At 34.3% G+C, this 22,429-nt stretch overlaps 1 protein-coding gene across 3 annotated transcripts in view; it reads left to right on the top strand.

Moving 5' to 3' along the window:
- LOC134730628 (putative uncharacterized protein encoded by LINC00269) overlaps positions 1–22,429 on the top strand; it is a 556,641-nt gene that overhangs the window by 483,170 nt on the left and 51,042 nt on the right. Inside the window, exon 5 of one of the 3 annotated variants that reach the window (XR_010112526.1) lies at positions 5,932–16,713. The exons of the other annotated variants lie outside the window; for them this stretch is intronic. The gene's annotated coding sequence lies outside the window, so the exon portion shown is untranslated. Of the gene's footprint in view, positions 1–5,931; positions 16,714–22,429 lie in introns of those variants that run through there. 3 annotated transcript variants of the gene reach the window in all.

Below are 22,429 nucleotides of genomic sequence, written 5' to 3'. Positions count from 1 at the left end.
TGTAAGCTTATATACTATCAGAGGTGACTAAGGAGACATGAAGGCTGAAAGTCATGTGGTGTCTTGGATTGGTTCCTGGAAGAGAGAGAGGACTCATTAAAAAAGAATAGCATATGGATAAAAAATAAGCTAAAAAAGACAAAAGTTCATTATTTGTATAATGGAAATTACAAATAAAGGAAATATTTTTACTTTATATAACAAAGTCATATAGTTGTTTTACTTATTTAGTTTATTTGAATATATAAATTTGATAAAAATTAAATTAGCAATATTGGAGAAGCAGAACTTCAGAAATGGTTGAGTGAGGAGCTCTGAAATCTTTTTCCCACAAAGTGATTATTAAACTGAACAAAATTTTTAAAAGATAACCATTCTGGGGCTCTGGATGTTAATCAGTGGTGTATGAAAGTTTAAGAAGCACTTATTCAAGAAAAGTTTTGTTAGAATAGTTGAAGTGTGCAGTGTTTTAGATTGCGGCTGCTCACATACCCTCTCACTCACCTCCCCCTCCTTTGTGCAGTAGTTCTACCACTGTAGGGTAGGCCAGGAGGATCTGTAACTAGCCAGTCAGGGAGACTGATTTGACTTGATGGGAACTTGGGGAAAAACAAACAAACAAAAAAAGCCTTTTTTCCAGGACATTGATGAAAATGATAGTGATTTCAGTGAGAAACAATCAGGGAATGCAAATATTGCAGGTAACCTGAAGACAAGATACTGATTGAGGCAAGAAACCAAACACAGGTCATCCAGAAATTTCACAGGGAGGCACAGGTCATAAGACACCCATAGTAGATGGTATTGGTTAGGTTTATTTGTCAACTTGACTAGGCAATGGTATCTAATTATGTAACAAAATAGTAAGCTAAATACAGTGTTGCTGTGAAGATATTTTATAGATGTGGTTAACATCTACAATCAGCTGACTTTAAAAAAAAGAGTAAATAACAAAAAGAGTAAATAACAGAATTCTCAGAGAAGAAAAAAATCTACCTTAAGACCATGGCATTTACTCCTATTGGAGTTTCCAGCCTGATCCCAGCCTGCTCTACAGATTTTGGACATGGCAGCACCCACAATTATATGAACTAATTCTTTAAAATAAATTCTCTCTTTCTCTCTCTCTGGATAAAGAAATAAGCGCTCTCTCTCTCTCTCTCTCTCTGTGTGTGTGTATACATAAAATCTCTCTGTCTCTCTCTACACACACACATACACACACACACATACACACACATCTATATATCTATCTTATTAGTTCTCCTACTTTTGAGAACCATGACTGATATACAGACCTAAGCTCTTAAACTCTTACTCATTCCTGAGGATCTGGATTTATACATGTCCAAGGTTGCACACACATTTATGATGGTCCTAGTTATCTACTGGTACCTGACTGAATTTGAAGTGTTGCTTCCATAGAAGATAAAACATGGTACAGTTTTGTAAACTGCCTAACCCTTAGCTGTGTTACTCACCCATACACAGATCCATTGACAAATGATGCAACCCTTAGCGCACGTTATTTCAGCATACTCTCTGACTAATTGTTGATTGACCACTTAGCCAATCTGACCCTAGGTAGAACCCTAGGAACCCATGTTTGTAAAAATAAAAACAAGGAAACAAAAGTGAATCATGGGCATTACTGGCACTACTGATGTCAGGAGAGACCACAGAACTATTCCCACTCAGTCATTAAACAAATAAACAATTTTTTTTAAAAAAACATAAAAACAAAACATAGCTGGTATGGTTTGAACATTGGCCCCCTCCAAATCTCATGTTGAAATTTAATCTCCAATGTGGCAGTATTGAGAGGTGGGGCCTTTAAGAAGTGATTGGATCATGAGGGTTCTGTCCTCATGGGTGGATTAATTCATTCATGGGTTACTGGATTAATGGGTTATCATGGAAGGGAAACTAGTGGCTTTATAAGAAGAGGAAAAGTGACCTGACTAGCATGTTAGCATGCTCAGCCTCCTTGCCATATGATGCTTTGGGTTACCTTGGGATGTCACATAGAATCACCACCAGCAAGAAAGGCCTCACCAGATTCACCACCTGGGTATTGGACTTCACAGCCTCTATAACTGTAAAAAATAAATTTCTTTATAAATTACCCAGCTTCACTTATTTTGTTATAAGCAACAGAAAATGGACTAAAGCAATAACAAAAAACAGAAACACAACACCAACTTAGAACAGGGAATAATAATTCACAGTTGCTGTAATATTTCATATTAAGTGGCCAGATTTCAAAACCCAGTGCTATACACAAAGAAATAGGGATGTATGATCAGTATACAGAAAATAAAATTCAATCAATAGAAACTATCTCTGAAGGGCTCCAGATGTATGTAGTACATCACAGAAAAAATATCAAAGCAGCTCTTACAAATATATTTAAAAGCCTCAGAAATCCTTATTAAAAGAGGTAAAGATAAGTATGATGTCAACAGATTATCAGAGGATAGCAATAAAGAAATAGGTAAAATAATTAAATGGAAATTATGAACCTGAGGCATTCAATAACTAAAATTTAAAAATATACTAGAAAGGCTCAATGGGTGATTAGTAATGGCAGAAAGAATAATTCAGGGAATATGAAGATATACGTGTGTGTAGAAATAAATATTAATAAAAATGAACAGAACTTTAGTGGCTGGTGAAATACCATCTAACATACCAACACATGCATAAAGAGAGTCCTAGAAGGAGAGAGGATAAAGGGAGAGAAAAATAATAGATAATGGCAAATATTTCCTCAATTTGATGAAAAACATTTGTCTACACATTCAAGAGGATGCAAATTATACTCCTGAAATCATACTGTAAGATAAAAATATTTTACTAGAAGCAAATAGAGGCATTTTATAAAGACAATGGGATAAACTCATTAGGAATTTATAATTTTTATAAACATACACCCACAAGTATTTATATACACACTCAACAAATGACCTCAAAATAATGTGAGGCAAATCTGGCAGAATTTAAAGAAGAAATAGCTAATTGAACAGTAATAATTTGATACTTCAGTAACTCACTCTCAGTAATACAGAAAATAAATATAATTCAGAAAGGAAACAGACACTTTGGCAACACTATCAACCAACTTGACCTAATGTCATTGCACCCAACAACAGCAGAATGAACATTCTGTTAAAGTTTTCAGAAAATACTTTTTGAGAATAGTCCATTTTTAGGGTTTTAAGACAAGTTTCAATGCATGTAAATGGGTTGAAAGTCATTTAAAAATTGTTTTTGCTACAACCAAATCAAATTAGAGATCAACAACAAAAAAAACCTTACATAATCTTCAAATATTCACATATTAAATAAAATGCTTTTAAATGACCCATAAACCCAGAGAATTCATAAGAGAGGTTAGAAAATATTTTTATCTTAGTGAAAATAAACATATCAAAATGTAAGGAATGTAGTTAAATCAGTGCTCAGCAGGAAAGTTTGGCTTTAAACACCTTATCTTTGTCCTTTTGTGCTGCTATAAATAAATATCTGATAGTGGGTAATTTATAAAGAATAGTTGATTTTCTCACAGTTCTGGGGAATGGGAAGTCCAAAATCATGGTGCTGACAGATTAGGTGTCTCGTGAGAGATGTTTTCTGCTTTCAAAATGGTGCCTTGTTGCTGTGTCCTCACATGGTAGAAGAGGTAAATATTGTGTTCTCACAGAGCAGAAGGACGAAAAAGAGCAAAAGGGACAAACATTTTCAGAAGCAATGGAAGGGACAGAGGGAAAGAAGATCCTGTCTAAAAGCTTTTTTCTAAGGTCAGTAATAATTTCTCCCAAAAGGTCCACTTCTAATATCATTGCTGTGATGATTAATTTTAATATGAATTTTGAAGCAGCACAAACATTCAAATCATAACATGCCTCATTAGAAAACAAAACAAAAAAAAAGATCTCAAATCAATAACCTAGGCTTCCAAATTAGGAGAAAACAAAACCTAAAGCAAGAAGGAAGGAAGTAATATCAGACTGCAAATCAAATATATATGTAACAAAACAATAGAGAAAAATCAATAAAATTAGAAGTAAGGGCTTTTTTAATGTAAAAAAATGGTTAAATCTTTAGCTAAAAAGATGAAGGAAAAAAAAGAGAGAAGATACAAATTAACCAAACTGCAAAAGAGAAGATTTCATTACAGATCTTACAGAAATTAAAATAATAAAAGGGACCATTATAAACAAATGACACAACTTAAAAGAGTTGGAAAAATTCTTCAGAAAGGCAAAATTACCAAAATCAACTCAAGAAGAAATACAAATGACACAACTTAAAAGAATTGGAAAAATTCTTCAGAAAGACACATTTACCAAAATCAACTCAAGAAGAAACACCTAAATTTCGCCAATATAAAAGGAAATTTAATAATTAAAAATCCATCCCAGACCCACATAAATTCACTAGTAAATTTTATCAAACATTTAAAGAAGAAGTAATACCAAACCCCATAAAGCCTTCCAGAAAATAGAGTAATGAAGCTTTCCCAGCTCATTCAATGAAGCTTGTATTGTAGTGACACCATTCACAGAGAGACACATCACAGGTAAAGAAAACTATATACTTATATTTTCCATAAACATAAACTCAAAAATCCTCAAGAAAATATCAACAAAGAGAATATAGCAACATAAAAATATGTTAATACATTATGGTCAAATGGAGTTTATTCCAGAAATTCCAGGCTGCTTTAACATTAAAAAATCAATCTATGTAATTCACTATATATTGACAAACTAAAGAAAAACAATATAGGCATCTCGATAGAAGCAGAAAAAGTAATTAAAGATTCAATGTTAATCTGTGATAAAAAAGATTTCTTGCCCATTAGAAACAGAAGTGGCATTCTTTAGTAAAGGTTATGTTTGAGAACCATTAGCTGTCATCATTCTTACTGATGAGAGACTAAAAGCTTTACCAATAAGATCAGGGACAAAGCAAGGATATTTTTTCTCATCATGCCTATGCACTTTTGTCCTAAAGTCCTAGCTAGTGTAATAAGTTAAGAAAAATAAATTAGAGCCATCACATCATAAAGGAAGAAATAAAACCATCTCTTATTAGGAAGAACAAGATTTTCTATTACAAATTTTCAAGTAATTCACTAAATATTACTAGAACAAGTTTAGCTATATTATAAGATACAAAATTATTATAAAAATCACTATATTTTATATACCATCATAGCAAAGAACAATCCACTCAAAGATTTATACACAAATATTTTATAGCAGCATTATTCATAATAGTCAAAAAGTGGAAATTATCTCAATGTCAATGCATTGGTTAGTAGATACCCAAGAAATATTATATCCACACAATCATATATATTCAGCAACAGGATACTTTTGATACATGTTGCAACATGGATGAACCTCATATGCTAAGGAAGACAAATGCAAAAGACCAAATATTGTATGATTCCATTTATATGAAATGTCTACAAAAGTCAAATCTTTATCGAGAGAATAGACTAATGGTCATCTGAGTGTGGAGATGAAACTGAGAGGTGAATTCAAGTAATACAAAGGTTGTGAAGTGATGGTTGCTCAACGCAGTAAATTTACTAAAAGTACCTTCAAACTATTAAGTTGTATGTTTAAAATTTAAAATGGGTGGATTTTATGGTGTATAGATTACTTAACCAAAATGCTCTTATAAATTAAATTATCTTTTAAAAAACAAGCAAAATAAAAACAAGCCAACAAACTCCTGGTTTGTTTTGGAGACAAGGTCTCACTCTCACCCAGGCTGGAATACAGTGACGTAATCTCAGCTCGCTGCAGCCTCGACCTCTCCGGGCTTAGGTGATCCTCCCACTTCAGCCTCCTGAGTAGCTGAAACTACAGGCACATGCCACAACGTCTGGTTAAATTTATTTTGTATTTTTTGTAGAGACGTGGTTTCACTATGTTGCCCTGGCTGATTTCTGACACCTGTACTCAAGCAAGCCACCCACTTTGGCCTTCAAAAGTGCTGGGATTACCGGTGTGAGCCACCATGCCCAGCCAAAAACTTTTAAACAACAACAAAAAAGTTTTTGTGGGTGAGTGGTAAATGACAAATCTTTCATTTGGAATATACATTGCATATATTTAGTGATTTTAACATTCTCTCTGTGTTTTGTTATTGCTGATGCATCTGATATTTGATGTCTGATATTTAGTAAACATGGAAGAACCCCCACAATCCCTTGCCCCTCCTGTTTTCCCCATCCCTTTCTATTGTGACACAAATTACACACCAGTCTTTGGAATTATTTGGATCGTTGTTCCCATTTCTTCAGATTTACACCTTCCCCAACTACAAATATTGCCATGCTAAATCACTTTGGATGTTTTCTTATGGTTTTTACTAACCAAACTACAGGTCACTGTTTTTTTTAAGAATACTCAAAACAGGTCAAATATTCTAATGAAATTAGCACTAATTTATTAGAAGTAAATAAATGAAAGACTGAGTGACATTTTAGATGTTCTTGGAGCATTAATGAATCAGATCTGTGAGGTTAGGAGGCCTTATCAGAAAAGTCAGTATGAGGGTATTATTGTCCATTTGATGCTACTGCATTGTATGTTGTCATTGGTTATCAGTGTAACAGTTTTTATTATTTTAATAAGGTAACAGCACAGCTTCATTCTTTGTTGGAACAAAACAAAATAATGAATATCGATAAAGTAGTAGCATGTGTACAGAGAAATAATTATTTTAATGCTCAGTTGATGCCATGCACAGTTTATCGCTGATTACTGGGGAAGGTACAAGTAAAATTTTGTTGCTATGAAAATTAGTTCCATATGTGGTGTGACTCATTGAGGAGATGACAGAAGAAAAATTTTGAATTAATTTGAATTATATTTTAATATTTAAAAAATTGTTTCCGTCTTCTATGTTTCATTGAAGTCAGGTGCAATCCAGAAAATTTGGAAATGGTTAATCTTCTCAAGAAGCCAAAAAATATGTGCTCAGTATTTTTAATTATTTTCCCCAAAATAGAATTAACTATTTGATTATATAAGCACTGAAGATACAGGATTAAGGATCTGTTAACAAGAGAGTGAGTGTGTTGAGCTGAAGTAGCAAGATCTTTTATTATAAGCTTAGTAAAGTGTTTTATTGTGCATTAGTCATATTATATAGATATACATATATTAGTTTGAAGCATATGAAATCTACTTTTATATATCAAAATAAGAGAACATTGTCCACTCCCAAAGGTTTAATTGTATACTCACTATATAAAATATGAAAGAAAATAACCAAACTTTATTTATTTTAAAGTGAGAATTTATATTAATGCGTTTTTGTTTTTTCTTTAATCTAAAAATACAGAAGTCTCAGTAAAACCAAATATTTAGTAAAATATATGTCTCTACAAAGAAGCATATAAGACATTTTTATTTTTATGCTCTTTGTGAGTAATTTTTAGTGCCATTGCAGAGAATATCACATTTAATTAAAAATAGGTAAACAGGCTGGGCGCAGTGGCTCATGCCTGTAATCCCAGCACTTTGGGAGGCCGAGGCAGGCAGATCACTTGAGGTCAGGAGTTCGAGATCAGCCTAGCCAACATGGTGAAACCCTGTCTCTACAAAAAGTACAAAAATTAGCCAGTCATGCTGGCGGGCGCCCGTAATCCCAGCTACTTGGGAAGCTGAGGCAAGAGAATCGCTTGAACCCAGGAGGTGGAGGGTTGCAGTGTGCCAGGATCATGCCACTGCACTCCAGCCTGGGCTACAGAGTGAGACTCCATCTCAAAAAAAAAAAAAAAAAAAAAAAAAAGAAAGAAAAGAAAAAAGAAAAAAATAGGTAAACTAATTATTCCTTAAGGAAACTCATTTAAAAGTCATTTGCTTGGAAATATTTATTTTATTAATATTCTAGTATTAGTATTCTTTAAGAACATGAAAAAGTAAGAAGAGGAGAAGAAAAAGAAATAAACAGCAAAAATAAAATAGTAACCATTCCAGATAACAGGATAGGAGGATAGGAATATTTTATGTTATCATCTAGGCATGTCAAGAGTAAATATTAAAATTATCTGAAGATGGAAGCTAACGTTAATTTAAAACATAGAATTTCATAAAATTCCTCCTATGCATGTATACAAATTTTTATGAACTGAGAAGTCTTTTCCTTTGGTAGTCTTATTCTCTCAAGAATAAAATTTTTGTTTATTGATAATGTTGAGAGAAGATGACACTATGGATGTTTAAATGTCAAAATGGTGCAAGGTTCAAGGTAATCTTTTAAGATGATTTCTTGAGAATAAAACTGAACATAAAATTGCAATAAATTATTACAGAGATATAGAAACAACTAAAAAACAACATTTAAAAAATCTTCATTAATATCCACACAAGAAGCAATTTAATCAAGAGACCATTAAAACATAAGAAAACACATATTTCCCTTAAGAGAAAGAAAATTCATGAGACAGAGGCAATATTAATTCTTGGAACATAAACGATTTCTTCATTGGCTCCTTTTTGACATCTTGCCTTGTATGGATTCTGTACACAGCTGTGATGTATGACACAAGAGAGCAGGAAGTGAGCCTTAGTGAATGTGAATAAAGATGTTTCTTTTGGTTACGAGTACAGGAAAGAGTAAGATGTCAGTTACTTCTGAGATGAGAAAGAATGCCAGTTGAATAATTTCATGGACTCCTTTTGTGTCCAAAAGGCTTCATATCATGCTTTTATATATCACTTGAGGGAAGCCAAGAGACAGATTAAACTTTGTCAAATTCTCTTTTTGAACAGCTATGTTACTGTTCATTTGAAACTCCAGATTGGACCACAATCTACATAGATGACTCTAGACTTTTTAAGGCAAGAAAAATTCCTTCACTTATTTCAAAAGATCCCATTATAACCCCTATAAAAACACTTCAAGCCCTGAAGCATGAAATTTGATTGCCAACTCATCTACTTTCATTGCTCCCTACACAGTATCATGATAATGTATCCTTGAATTTTATTGAGAGATTTATTTCCACTACAGATTAAAAACCAGCCATTCCCTTCAGAAATACATTTGCCACTATCTTTTTATATTAGAGAGAACTTTGTTAATAGCATTTAATGTGACTGCATCTGGGTACAAGTTTGTTTATGCATTTGGAAACCAGGAATACCACAATGATACTTTCTGGCATTTGTAAAACTCCACAGAACAGAGAGCTATTTGCAGAACTATTCAGTATCCAAAAGACACACATGAATATCATATTTGTGCAACAAAAATGGATCCATTGTATTATGTCCACATCAATAGGTTTACTAGTCCCAATTCCAGAAATCTAAGTTTGGAGATGCAAATTCGAATGTATGTGGGACTAGGATTCCTCCCTTCCAAACTAGAAGAAAACAACATTTTTTCCAAGTATTAGAATTGAAGCCATTATTAATGGTGTCCACCCTCAGCATATTTAACTAATCTTAATTTGCAACAGAAGAGATTGGCATTTATCCTCAGGAGGAAATGGAAAACCTCTAATGCTGGAGTTCCTAGCTACTGGAATAAAACAAACAAACAAAGTAAATAAAGCCATGCATATTAAAAAGGAAGATTTATGGGCAATGTGATCTTGTATGTAGAAAATTTTGTGAATTTATGGAAAGATACTAGTCTTAAAACAATTTTAGCAAGGTTGCAGTATTCAAAGTAAATATATAAAAAACAATTGTAGCTATAATCTCTAGAAATGAACAAGTAGAAAATAAAATTAAGAAGAAACCATTCCTTTCCAATAGCCTCAAAAATTATAAAATATGAATAAATATGACAAAAACTGTGAAAGACCTCTACCTTACAAATTGCAAAACATTACTGAGGCAAATTAATAAACAAAACAAATAAAGACAAAGTTATAACATGTACCTAGATTAGAAAACTCAATATTATTAAAATAACAGTTCTCAAATTTATCTGTAGACTTAGTGCTACATTGTTGCAAAATCACAGAGGATTTTTTTGGTAAAAACTGACAAGTTAATTTTAGATATATTTGGAAATACAAATGACCTACACATTAAAGTAAATATGGAAAACCTAATTTGAAGGACTTACACTTTAAAATTTCAGATTTCCTAGTGAGCAATCGTAATAAATACGGTATGGTATTTTCATAAAGATGGATGACCAATCTTTCATAAAGATTAATAGACCAGAATTTGGCTGACTCATATATGGCTAATTGATTTTTGTCAAAGATGTCAAGGTAGTTCACTGGGAGAAGGATAACCTTTCAACAAGTAATGCTGGAACGATATTTGGTCATTGTGTGTCATAGTGACACACAATTGCAATTGAAGACATCTGAGAATATCGTTAGGACCTCCTGAGGCTGTGTCATGCATGCATCATTAACCTTGGCAAAATAAATCTAAATTGATTTAGATCTGTCTCAGATATTTTTGGGTTCATAGATGCATAAGGCAAAAATGATAATTGAGGAAGCCCACTACCATGTTTCTCCTTGGGTCTTGAAGTCCTAGTTGGTCTGTTTTCTTCTTGCTACCTTTTGCAGTTTTCTTATGTTTGTTTTACATAGACATTTACGTGTATGTTTTAGCTGTACATAGTGAAAGGAATAGGAAAACATATGTACTCTATCTTTCAATAAGTGGATATCTCTTTGCTTTTAAGGTTTTATACATTTTAGGGAGACCTAAAACAGCAATCAATATGTGTAAGATATACACTGCTTTAGTTTAGAATGTGGGGACAACTCAAAGCCAGGGCTTTAACCTAGTAGCTAAGAGACAAAATGTTGCATTTTTTGGGTCCTTGATTGGCCTTTCACTGAATACAAAATTTACATGTGAGAGGGAGCAGAGGAATAGTCACTTATGACTCAGTCTGGCTCAGTGAATTTGCATTTTTACATAAGCAATAAGGCAGAGGAAGCAATCAGATATGCATTTGTCTCAGGTGAGCAGAGGGATGACTTTGAATTCTGTCTTTCGTCCCACACTGGTGAGGATAAGCTATCAATCTTCATTGCCAAGGTTAAATTCAACATAACCATTTCAGAGTAAAGATCTTGAGGACCACAAGGAATTTCCTTGTAGGCAAATTGTAAGGGAGGTATATAGCTTTTTATCTTTGCAGCCATATTATTTAGGAACAAAATGGGAGGCAGGTTTGCCTGATGCAGTTCTCAGCTTGACTTTTCCCCTTTGACTTAGTGATTTTGGGGTCCCGAGATTTACTTTCTTTTCATGTACTCCACAGAAGTTATTGGAGAAACCAATGACCTGGAAAAGCCAATAGTTGCAGACAAAAAAAAAAGCTCCCTCCAAAGCCTGCTCTCTTTAGTTGAATAAACAAACAAAAAAAGGCAGCCTGACAAGTGCAGATCTTTTCAACAATAACAGCTGTGCTCCAGATAAACACTGTAAAATAACTGTGGCACCACCCTCATCTAAAAAGGTCAAGCAGGGAGCCTAGATTTCCACTGTCACCAGGTTGTAATGAGGTGACCCACACTGATTACAGGGTGGTGTCAGAGGAGGAAGAATGGAGATCAAGAACACTCATCACCACTGGGTGGTAACAAGGACTCTCCCTTCACAGTGTCCGAGTAGACAAGGTGGGCACCCTGGACTTCTGCCCCACCCCTGGAGGTAGTAAGCCAGCCCTCACCCTTCTCACTGGGGGGTGTCACAGTAGGCCCTGTGGAGATTGAGTATTTTCAACCTCATTTAGCAGCAATGAGACCAACCTTCACTCCTGTAGTATCCGTGCAGTCCACATGAAGAGTAATAGAAAGGCACCCCTTGTTCATCAACCAAAGTGGCATTAGTGAAGGCCAAGTGAAAAGCATGAGCTCTGATCCCAAATCCAACAATAATAGCAAGGTGCCATTTTTCCTGGAGGCAACTGTCAACAGAAACCAAATGGAAAACCTAGACTTATTTCCTCACCTGGCTATAAGGAGGTGGCATTACTCTTCCTTAGCTGGACCAGACAAAGAAAGACTGCTAAAGCTCAAGGTTTAAGTAGGATCCAGGGTCTCACATCATATTACTCAAAATGTTCAGGTTTTAATAAAAAATCTTTCATTATTCTAAGAACAAGAAGACTTCTAATTACTAAAAAAAAATGACAATCAATAGAAGCTGAACTTTAGGTAAAATAGACAGTAGAATTATCTCAAAAGGATTCAATAGCAGTCATCATAAAAATGCTTCTGTGAACAATTATGAACATTCTTCAAATAAATGAAAAAACAAAAATTCATCCAAGAAATGAAAAATAGAAGAATCAAATGAGAAGCATAACGCTGAAAAAATACAATAACTTAAATTTTTAAAAACTCACTGAGTGTGCTCAACAGCAGAATGCAGAAAACAAAAGTGAGTCTGTGGACTTGATGGTAAAACAATAGAAATCATACAATGAGAATGACATTGGAAGCAAAAATATGAGTAAATACAGTAAGCTTTTCTTCTCTTCTTGAGTTTCCTAAATTATATTTGGCAGATGAAGCAAAAATCATAAAAACTGTCAAATGAATCCTAAGTAAAAATATGAGTAAATACAGTAAGTTTTCTTTCTCTTGAGTTTTCTAAGTTGTATTTAGCAAATGAAGCAAAAACCATAAAATATGTCTAATATAGTTCTAAATGTACATAGGGGACATTTTTACACAATTCTACTATAAGTGGCAGAGGTTAAGGACATGTAATGGAAGATAAGGTTTCTGTATATCATGTGAACTGGTAATATGGTGAAAACAGAAGACTGTGATAAGTCATGTATAGATAATATAATACCTACAGCAATCACCATAAAAGCTATATAAAAAGTTACATTAAAATGCTTTGGTAATGTAAAACAAAATGCTGAGGCATGTTTGATTAACTCATAGAAATGTTTTAAAAAGCAGTGAAATGAAAATAAAGGGAACAAATAGAAAGCATATACCAATATAGGTCATATTCTGACCTTTAAGCCATCTCCAACAAATTTAAAAGAATTGAAACCCTACTAAATTGTTATCTGTTCATAATTCAACCAAATTATAAATCAATAACAGAAAGATTACCAAAAAACCTCCAAATACCTGGAAAGGCACTCTTAAATAATCCATAGGCAAAGTGGAAGTCTCAAGGCCAATAAAAAATACATCGAATTGAATACAAATGAAAATATAACGTATCAAGATTTCTGGGGCACAGCTAAAGAAGTGCTGCAATAGAATTTATACCACTAAATGCTTACCCTAGAAAAGAGGAGAAGACTTAAAAAATATTCTCAGTTTCTACCTCAAGAAACTAGAGAAAACAGAGCAAAAATAAACCCAAAGAAGGGAGCAGGAATGAAACAATAAACACTGATGTTCACGAAGTTTAAACAAAGAAAAATAGAGAAAATTAATAAGCAATCAAACAAACAAAACCTTGGTTATTTGAAATGATCAGTGTAATTGTGAAATCTATAGTAATAAAGAGAAAGAAAAAGAGAAGGCAAAAGCCACTAATATTAAAAATGAAACAGTGGATATCACTGCAGAACATGAAGGCATCAAATGAAATAGTAAGGGATTATGAAGAAAAACTCTAAAACCACAAATTTTACAATTGAGATGAAATGGACAAAATTGAAAAAGTAGAAAAAGACAACTCACCCAATATAAAACAGGTAATTTAAATAGTTCTGTAACTATTAAAATAACTTGAATTCATAATTTCAAACTTCACATAAATGAAATTATCAGGCCCAAGTGATTTTACTGAAGAATTATACCAATCATTAAAAGAAGAATTAATACCAATACTCTATCATCTCCTCCAAAGCATGGAAGAAGAAAGAGCTTGTCAAACTCATTTTATGAAACTGGTATCATCCCAATATCAAAACCACGTAAAAGTAGTATTAAAAAATCCAATACCAACATCTCTTATGAATATCAGTACAAAAAATTTTGAAAAAATATAATCAAATACAATTGAGTTATATGTTTTTGTTCCAGACATGCAAGACTAGCTCAATATTTAAAAATGGAAAAATCTACAATGTCAATAAGCCAAGCAAGAACAATCATGTGATATATTGTTTAATGCAGAAAACACATAAGGCAAAATTCAATACCCATTTGTGTTAAAAATTTCACAAATCTAGGAATGGAAGATAATTTTCTAAACTTGATAAGGAGCACCTATACAAAACCTCAAGTAATTTAATACTTAATAACAGAAGAACTAATGCTTTCTCCCTAAGACTATCCAAAAGGCAAGGCTTTCTACTCTAACTTCTGTTATTCAAAAATAGTACTGGGAGTTCTAGGTAGCTCAATAAAGAAAGGAAATTAAAGATACACACATTGAGAAGGAAGAAATAAAAGTGTCCTTATTTCCAGATGATTTATAGTTCTATGTAAAAAACTCCAAGGAATCTAAAAAAGAGGCCTAGAATTAATAAGTGATTTTAGGAAGGTCTTAGTATACAAAATCAAAATTAAGAATCAATTGTACTTCTATATATTATCAACAAGTGTGTAGAAATTGAAATTTAAAATATTAACACAATACTATCTGCAGTGTTAAAAAAAGAAAAAACGTATAAATTTAACAAAACACATATAGGACATGTATTCTGAAAGCTACAAAATATTGATGAAATAAGTCAAAGAATATCTAAATAAATAAATGCTCATAGGTTAGAAGACTTCACCAGTAAAGATGTTGATTCTCTTCAACTCGATATACAAGTCCAAGCAATTCCTGTAAAAATACTGGCATGAATTTTTTATAGTTATAGATGAGTTACTCTGAAATTTATATGGAAAAGTAAAGGATCTAGAATAGCCAAAGCAATTATAAGAAAAAAAGAAGAAATTAGGAGAACTCTATCTACCTGATTTCAAGGTTTACGATATAGAGGAAGTAATCATGACTTCCTCGATATAGACGATATAGAGGAAGTATTGGTGGTAAAATAGTCACATAGGTAAATAAAGCAATAGAATGCCTACAAATAGCCCCACACAAGTGTGGCCAACTGGCATTTGCAAAAGTGTGAAAAAGTTCAATGTTGAAAGGATAGTTTTGTTAACAAATGGTGCTGGAGCAATTGTATATCTGTAAGCTCAAAAATGAAACTTGCCCTAAACCTCACAGTTTATATAAAATTTAACTCAAATGGATCATATATTTTAATGTAAAATGTAAACTATGAGGCTTTTTAAAGATAACAGAGAAAAAAATATCATTGGGACCTAGGGTTTGTTGAAGAGTTGTTAGGCATAAAACCAAATCCACCATCCATCAGAGGAAAAACTGAAAAATTCGATTTCATGAAAATTAAAGATGCCCTGCGAATGACCCTGTTAAGAGGATGAAAGGATAAGTTACAGACTAGGAGAAAATATTTGCAAACAACTTATCCAACAAAGGACCAGTATCTAGAAAACATAAAGAACTCTCAACATTCAACAGTAAAACAAATGAAACAATCTGGCTGGAAATGGGCCAAAGATATGAAGAGATGCTTCAATGAAAAGGGTATGTCGTTGGCAAATAAGCACATGAAAATATGTTTGACACCTGTTATTAGAGAAGTGAAAAATAAGACAAGTTATCACTGTATGCCTATTAGAGCAGCTAAAGTAAAGCATAGTGAAAATCCCCCATGCTGGAGAACATGGGGAGAGACTAGGTCTCTCATACGTATTTAGTGAGAAGGTAGTGTTACAGTCAATCTGGGAAAAAAATCAGCAATCTCTAAAAGCACTAAATTTGCTATTACAGTGTCATCTAACAATTGCAATTCCAGATGTTTATCTCAAATATGTGAAAATATATATTCACATAGAATCCCATTGATAAATGCTTATAGCATTTTCATTTGATTTTTGTTTGTTTGTTTGTTTGTTTGAGATAGGGTCTCTTCTCACTCTGTTGCCCAGGCTAGAGTGCAGTGGTACAATCGTGGCTCACTGTAGCCTTAACCTCCTGGGCACAAGCGATACTCCCACCTTAGCTTTTTGAGTACCTAGGACTTCAGGTGTGTGCCACCATGCTTGACTAATATTTTATATTTTGTGGAGATGATTTCTCACTGCGTTGCCTAGGCAGGTCTTGAACTTAAGCAATCCTCCCGCCTCAGCCTCCCAAAGTGCTGGGATTACAGACATGAGCCGCCACAACTGGTAAACAGTTTTATTTTTAATAGCTCAAAACTAGGAACAATCTAAATCTCCTTCAGTGGGGGAAAGGTTAAACTATGGTACATCCATACAATTAAATACTATTCTGCAATAAAAAGGAATGAATCTATGCAAGAACTGGGATGGATCTTAAGGACATTATGCTGTGTGAAGAAAAGCTCAAAAGATTACATATTTTATTATTCCATATATATATAAAACTCTAAAAATGTTCAAATTATAGAGATAGAGAACAAATTAGTGATTGCCAGGGATTTAGTATAATGGAGAAAGTGTGCCTTTAAATGAATAGCATAAAGGAGGCCTTTCTGTGATATAATTTTTTAGTATCTTGATTGTGGTGGTGATTACACAAATCTACACACATAGCAAATTGACATGGAACTATATACACACGTTATATGAATGTCAATTATCTGGCTTTGATACTGTGCTATAATAATACGCAGTATAACCACAGAGGAAACCGAGTGAAGAATACATAGGACCTCTGAACTGTCTTTGGTACTTTCTATGAATCTATAATTATTTCAAAATAAAACGTTTAAAAAAGAGTGAAGATTTGGAGTAATATATCACTTTTAGACTCAAGGAATAGTTTTTAACTCTGTAAGTGGAGATGAAGTAGAAAGAAACAATTATCCAGAGTCTTATTCATATTCTACTTCATTCAGTAACATTGGAATTACTTAGCAATGGTGGGGATGACACTTTGAACTTTTCTTTCATTGTGACTCTGTACTCAAAGAACCTTGGTGTGCGCAAGCCAGAAAATCTAACAACTGTCCTATCACTGTCTAGGGGCTGCTAAGCATCCCCTCTCCTAGGCTATGGACTTACACGTTTCTAACATACACATATGGGAAGGAAAGAAAAGCAATACCAGGGCAGAGCAGGAGTAGATGATGGCAGTGACCCACTAATATCAAATAAGTGTTTTTATTATGCATTAAAAAGCACTGTAAGCAAATATGGAAAACCAGTCATAGTAAGTGTTTCAAATTTGCATATCAATTCAGAGAATCACAAAGCAAGACAGCTGATGTGAAATGAAGCTATGTCTCTTCTGAGTGAAAAAGAATCAATGCAATACATGAGAAAAAGTGTGTCATTGTTTTCTGTTTTTTGTTTGGTTGGTTGGTTTTTGTTTTTGTTTTTTTTCCTTAAGGCACTGACTTTGGAACCTGGGCTCAGGTTTTGAATTTCTGCTCCACCATATTTTTTCTCTGAATTCTCTGAAATTAGAAATTCAAATGCTTACTGTGAAATTTAATTGTAATTTTTAACAATCCTATATTGACACTGCAGCAAAAATAGGTTATAATCCAGTTTATTGGGTTTTCTATTCTTAACTTGTAAAATAACAAAAATTGTATGTGTATATTACCTTTGAAAAATACTAAAACACACGAAAAGTAATTATAAAATTCATAATACTTTATTTTTAATGGTTGGTAGTAGTAGAATGTCTTCTTGGAGCCATTCAGTGTAACTCCTACAAGTAACCACAGTTGAATGTTTTGTGTTACATATGTTGTTTCACATTTTACAGGAATATGTAATTTCAAATAAAAGAATTACTAGAATTCTGTTTAAAAATACACACTAAATGGTAGTCCTTAATACAGATCATTCAACAGTTATGCTACTGTTCCCATGAAGACTCACTCTAAAATTTATAGTAAATATTTGAGTAAGATTAATCATACATATGTATAATCTTGTATTTAAAAGAAATAAACATCCTTATCAATTTTTATCTTATATAGATATGAATTGATATATGACATTTTTATTCAGTTAATAACTTACCCCTTTCCTAGTGTGCATATATCTACTTATTTGATTTCAATGGCTATATAATTTTTAATAATAGATATAACAAATTTTATTTAACAATTCTTTTGATGGGCATTCAGCTTCTTTGTAAGTTATGCTAATAGGGTTATAATAAACATTCTAATACATTACTCTCACAGAATCCTTAGGGTGTCACGTTTCTAGTTGGAAACCTCTGTGGCCAGTGGTGCCTTTGCCCAAGTTTTGCTTGGGTCCGCTGGGCTTATTCCACCCACTCAGCCCAGCAGGACCACTTGGCTCATGCTACTGGCCTGTATCCCATGCCTGCCAAGGGCAGGCCAAGTGCAGAGTGGCAAGGGGTTTGTGAGTGAGCACAGGGCCCAGACACTGCACACAGCCAGGTGTGCTGGCTGTGGTGAGGCAGACACCTCCAGGCATCTGTTCCTGTGAGGCTGCTGCTAGACCAGGCATATGGCAAGCTGCTTCCACTTGGGTATTGGAGAACATGGTGGCACCAGGAAGCTTGAAGATGCCAGGAACTGTAGAGCCCCAAAGAGAGTATCACAGCCCTGGCTTGGGGAGCTTTTAGGTTTAAGCTCCCTGAAGGGCCACAGCTCTTCTTTCCTTCTCACTTTTCTCCTTCTTGTCATCTACAACATGGCAAGTGAAGGTGGAGAGGGGAGAGGATTCAGCTCTGTTTGTGTTACAGTGCTTTCACTCCTGCCATTCAGCGGGTCCCAAGTTCTTGTTCCATGTCCAGGAAGAATGAGGTATGCAAAGAACTGGAGGGTGAAAAAGGCAGAAAGGAGTTTCATTGAGCAACAGAACAGCTCTTAGGAGACCTGAGGTGGGTAGATACTACCTGCAGACCACAGGTTGTCCCAGCTAGTGTCCAGCTCTCAGCAGAGAGGAGAACCATGGGTAGCTCCTTTCCACAGGCAAGTCGTCCCGAAAAGTTGAGGAGACCTGAAGTGAGTAACTGCTTCCTGCAGCTGGTAGTACCAAAGTCTGGGTGATTCTGGCTGAGTTCAGGGTTTTTATGGGCTCTGAAGGGAAGAAATGTGCACTGATTGGTCCATGGGAAGCCATGGGACAACCTGGAAAAAGCACTGTGAGTTCTTACTTCAGGCTGTGGATTCCACCCAGAACTGGCAGCCTGGCCCCCAGGCTTCAGGCTGTCCCTGGCTTGAAGGTGGGGTTTCACTGGGGACCTGCTCCTTTCTGCCCAGGAAACTGTCTGCCTCACACTATCAACATGCCTTCCATGGCACCCAGGCTGTTCCTGCCAAGATGTTCCTTATAGGTCCAGGCTGAGCTGCCCTCAGCACCCCTCCCTTTTGTGCTCACTGACACCCAAAGTCTGGAGAGGCCTGAGGCAGCAGGGGGCTTCCGTGTCAGCACTGCCCTGGGTACATACGCACAACCGGCCAGGTTGCAACAGCGCCCAGGCTTGGCTACAACTTTGCTCCACAATTGGAGCTGGCACCAGAGTTGGGAGAAGCTAGGGAGCAGGAGCAGGCACTTCCCAGCCTGCAGGGACAGGGAGGGCTTCCTGGGCTCCAAAAAGCACAGGGATGCCCAAGTCTGGAGCCACAGCTAGGTGGCTATAGCTGTGCCCAGAAGCACAGGGCTCCTGTCCCACTGACTCAGAAGTGGGTGAGGCTCCTGCCTGTTCCAAGCCCCCACCAGCTCTCTGAGTGCATAGCCCCGGCCACGTCTCCCAAGCTGCAGCTGGCATCTTCACAGCAGCCACTCCAGAAGGGTCGCCACTGCCATCATTACCACCACAAATATAGTGTGGCTGAGTCTTCAAATATTATTTTGAATTTTCTATCTAGTCAAGTAGATCTTTTAGCATGAAAATTATTTCCGCATATTCTAGGTCTCACAAAACATGCTATCCATGTGCCATACTTTAGAAATGATTTTTGAAATAGTTACAGTTACAAAAGAGAAAAAATACATCTCATTATTAGATTGAAGACTGCCTGTAATAATAATTCTTTTTAAGGAATTAAGGAATTAACTTGTTTCACATTAAATGAAAAACAGACCAGAAACTAAATTAATTTAACAACGTTTTGGTGAACAATGAATGGAGGAATACATTTGCAATACTTATGAATAAATTTGTCTTTCAACAAAAATTCATATCATGTTGAGTATCAAATCCAGGAGTCATTTTCATTCAGTAGAAGAATGCCATTTTTATCTTTTATTATTGGATGTTGATGCAAATGTGATAAAATAAATAATCCAGATATAAATATTGGAAATAAATTAACCAATATAGTCTCAATTTTAGATGATATTTTTGTAGCAAAACAAATGGTATCAGCTAAGAAACAGTAAAAATTCTATCATTTTTGGTTATAGAAGATAATAACTTAATGGTTTACAGTGCAATGACCATAACAACTTAGAAAATATAATAAAAGTAATCATTTATAAGAATTATTGGGGTTTAAGTGGGTATGATATGTAACACCACTCTTTTCTCCACCTGAGTTTCTAATCAAATATAAAACAAATGCGTGAAAAGGAGAATGTAACAACCATCTTTATCACTGATAAGCAGATGTTAAACAATGTACTGAATCTGCAGGAAATTAGCTTTCTTAATACTGAACCTGAGAATTAAGTAGACTTAAAACCTATAATAGTGCTGAATCTATGCAGGCGTCCCAGTGTAAAACTTACAGTGCCCCTGTAAAACATATAGTGTGGAGGACCGTGGCAAAACATGCCATCTTTATGGAAGATTTATTCCCAAGAAGCAGTGAGGTCTAGGATAATTGCACCAGATTTCTTTTTGCAAAATTATTAGTCTGATTAAATTACTCTTCCTCAAGAAAGCTTAAGGAATAGAGAGAGTAAATAAGTAAAATACTAGCATATCTTCTTCCACTTGGAAGTAAACATTAGAAAGTGGGGTGGAAGCAATCCAAATCAATAGTAAACAAGTGTAAGAACACAACCAATGCAGTTGTATAGGTTACATATGAAGACATCTAAGAAGGCTGAGAGAAAAAATAAATGATTGAATAAAATATTGAGAATTACCTAGTGTTTCTATAGGGAAAACAATTATTTTAAAGATACTGCATCTCCACCAATATATAATAGGACATTGCATTCAGTTAGGTCTGTTGCATGTCTGATTTATTCTGCCATCACAGAAGAATTACTTTTCTGCCTCTTCTGGTACTGGCTGCGAAGAACTTCAAATCTGGCTCCAGTTCAGCACCCAAGATATGAAATATAATCATAAGGCATTTTTGTAATATGTTCTTCACTTTTGAATCATTTTACTATTCAAATTTGGAAGTTGCATAAAATAGTATATGTTAATAGATGTATCATCATTTAAAAATATGTGCATATACATTTATCTCCCTCTACCTTACTGTAATATACATATATTATGCATATACATATATTATACATATAATATACATATTATATATACATATATAATGCTCAATACATATATATACATATATGTGTGTCCATATATCAATACCTACATATATGTATCAATACATACATACATATATATGTGTGTATATATATATATATATATATATAATGCTCAATTCCACATTTCACTTGAATGATTAGAGTCTCATGTTTGAGTATAAGAAACCAATTAGGGTTATACTAATCAATGAAGACAATGTCTTTCGAAAGTTAAAATTCTTGATGGAAAGTTCAAGATAACTGTAACTTCAGCTCATCAAAACCTTTAAAAATATTGAGAAATAAATGCATCTGATTGCACTAGAGCCTTACTTCCTTGACTGAGTGTGGAAGAGAAAGTAATCAATGCTAAGATCCTTACCGCAGTCCTGGGAGTTGTTCAGTATTCTGCATCCAACTTGGGAAATATATCTAATTAAAGGAAGTTTGCTTTAACGATTTGCCTTAGGATCACAATTAGTAGAGACCTCTAGGGACTGTGGTTTCTACTTAGGATCCTTCAATTTGACTATACTGTTATCTCGTATTGGAAATTAATGAATGCTTAATGAAAAAGATATATTGCCTACCTTACTGAATCAGTTCCTTTCAAAACTACATTTTCCTTCTTAAATGTTTAAGTGTATGTCTCCATTTTAAAAGGAAAAGTTTACAAATACTTCTATTTGTGGATGTACTATGCCTTTTTCATTTTAATTTATGACAGATGGCAGCTGTCTTTAATGGCTGATATAAAGATAAAGCCTAGAGGTTCATTTTTCTTCAAAAATTTTTGACAGCCAACTATGCAGGCTGATTTTTCATATGAGAAGGACATCAGAACACTGATTCTAACTCATGTTTCTAAAAGTAATGTATATTATATAGTAGGAATTTATAGGCTAATAGTGGAATAAAAACACTGTGATGATAAGCTTATAAAATAACTCCTAA

Source organism: Pan paniscus, chromosome 5, assembly GCF_029289425.2.
Source record: "Pan paniscus chromosome 5, NHGRI_mPanPan1-v2.0_pri, whole genome shotgun sequence".
NCBI classification, from domain to species: Eukaryota; Metazoa; Chordata; class Mammalia; order Primates; family Hominidae; genus Pan; species Pan paniscus.
Note: the sequence above shows the minus strand (reverse complement) of the source record. Positions and strands in the feature narration are given on the sequence as shown.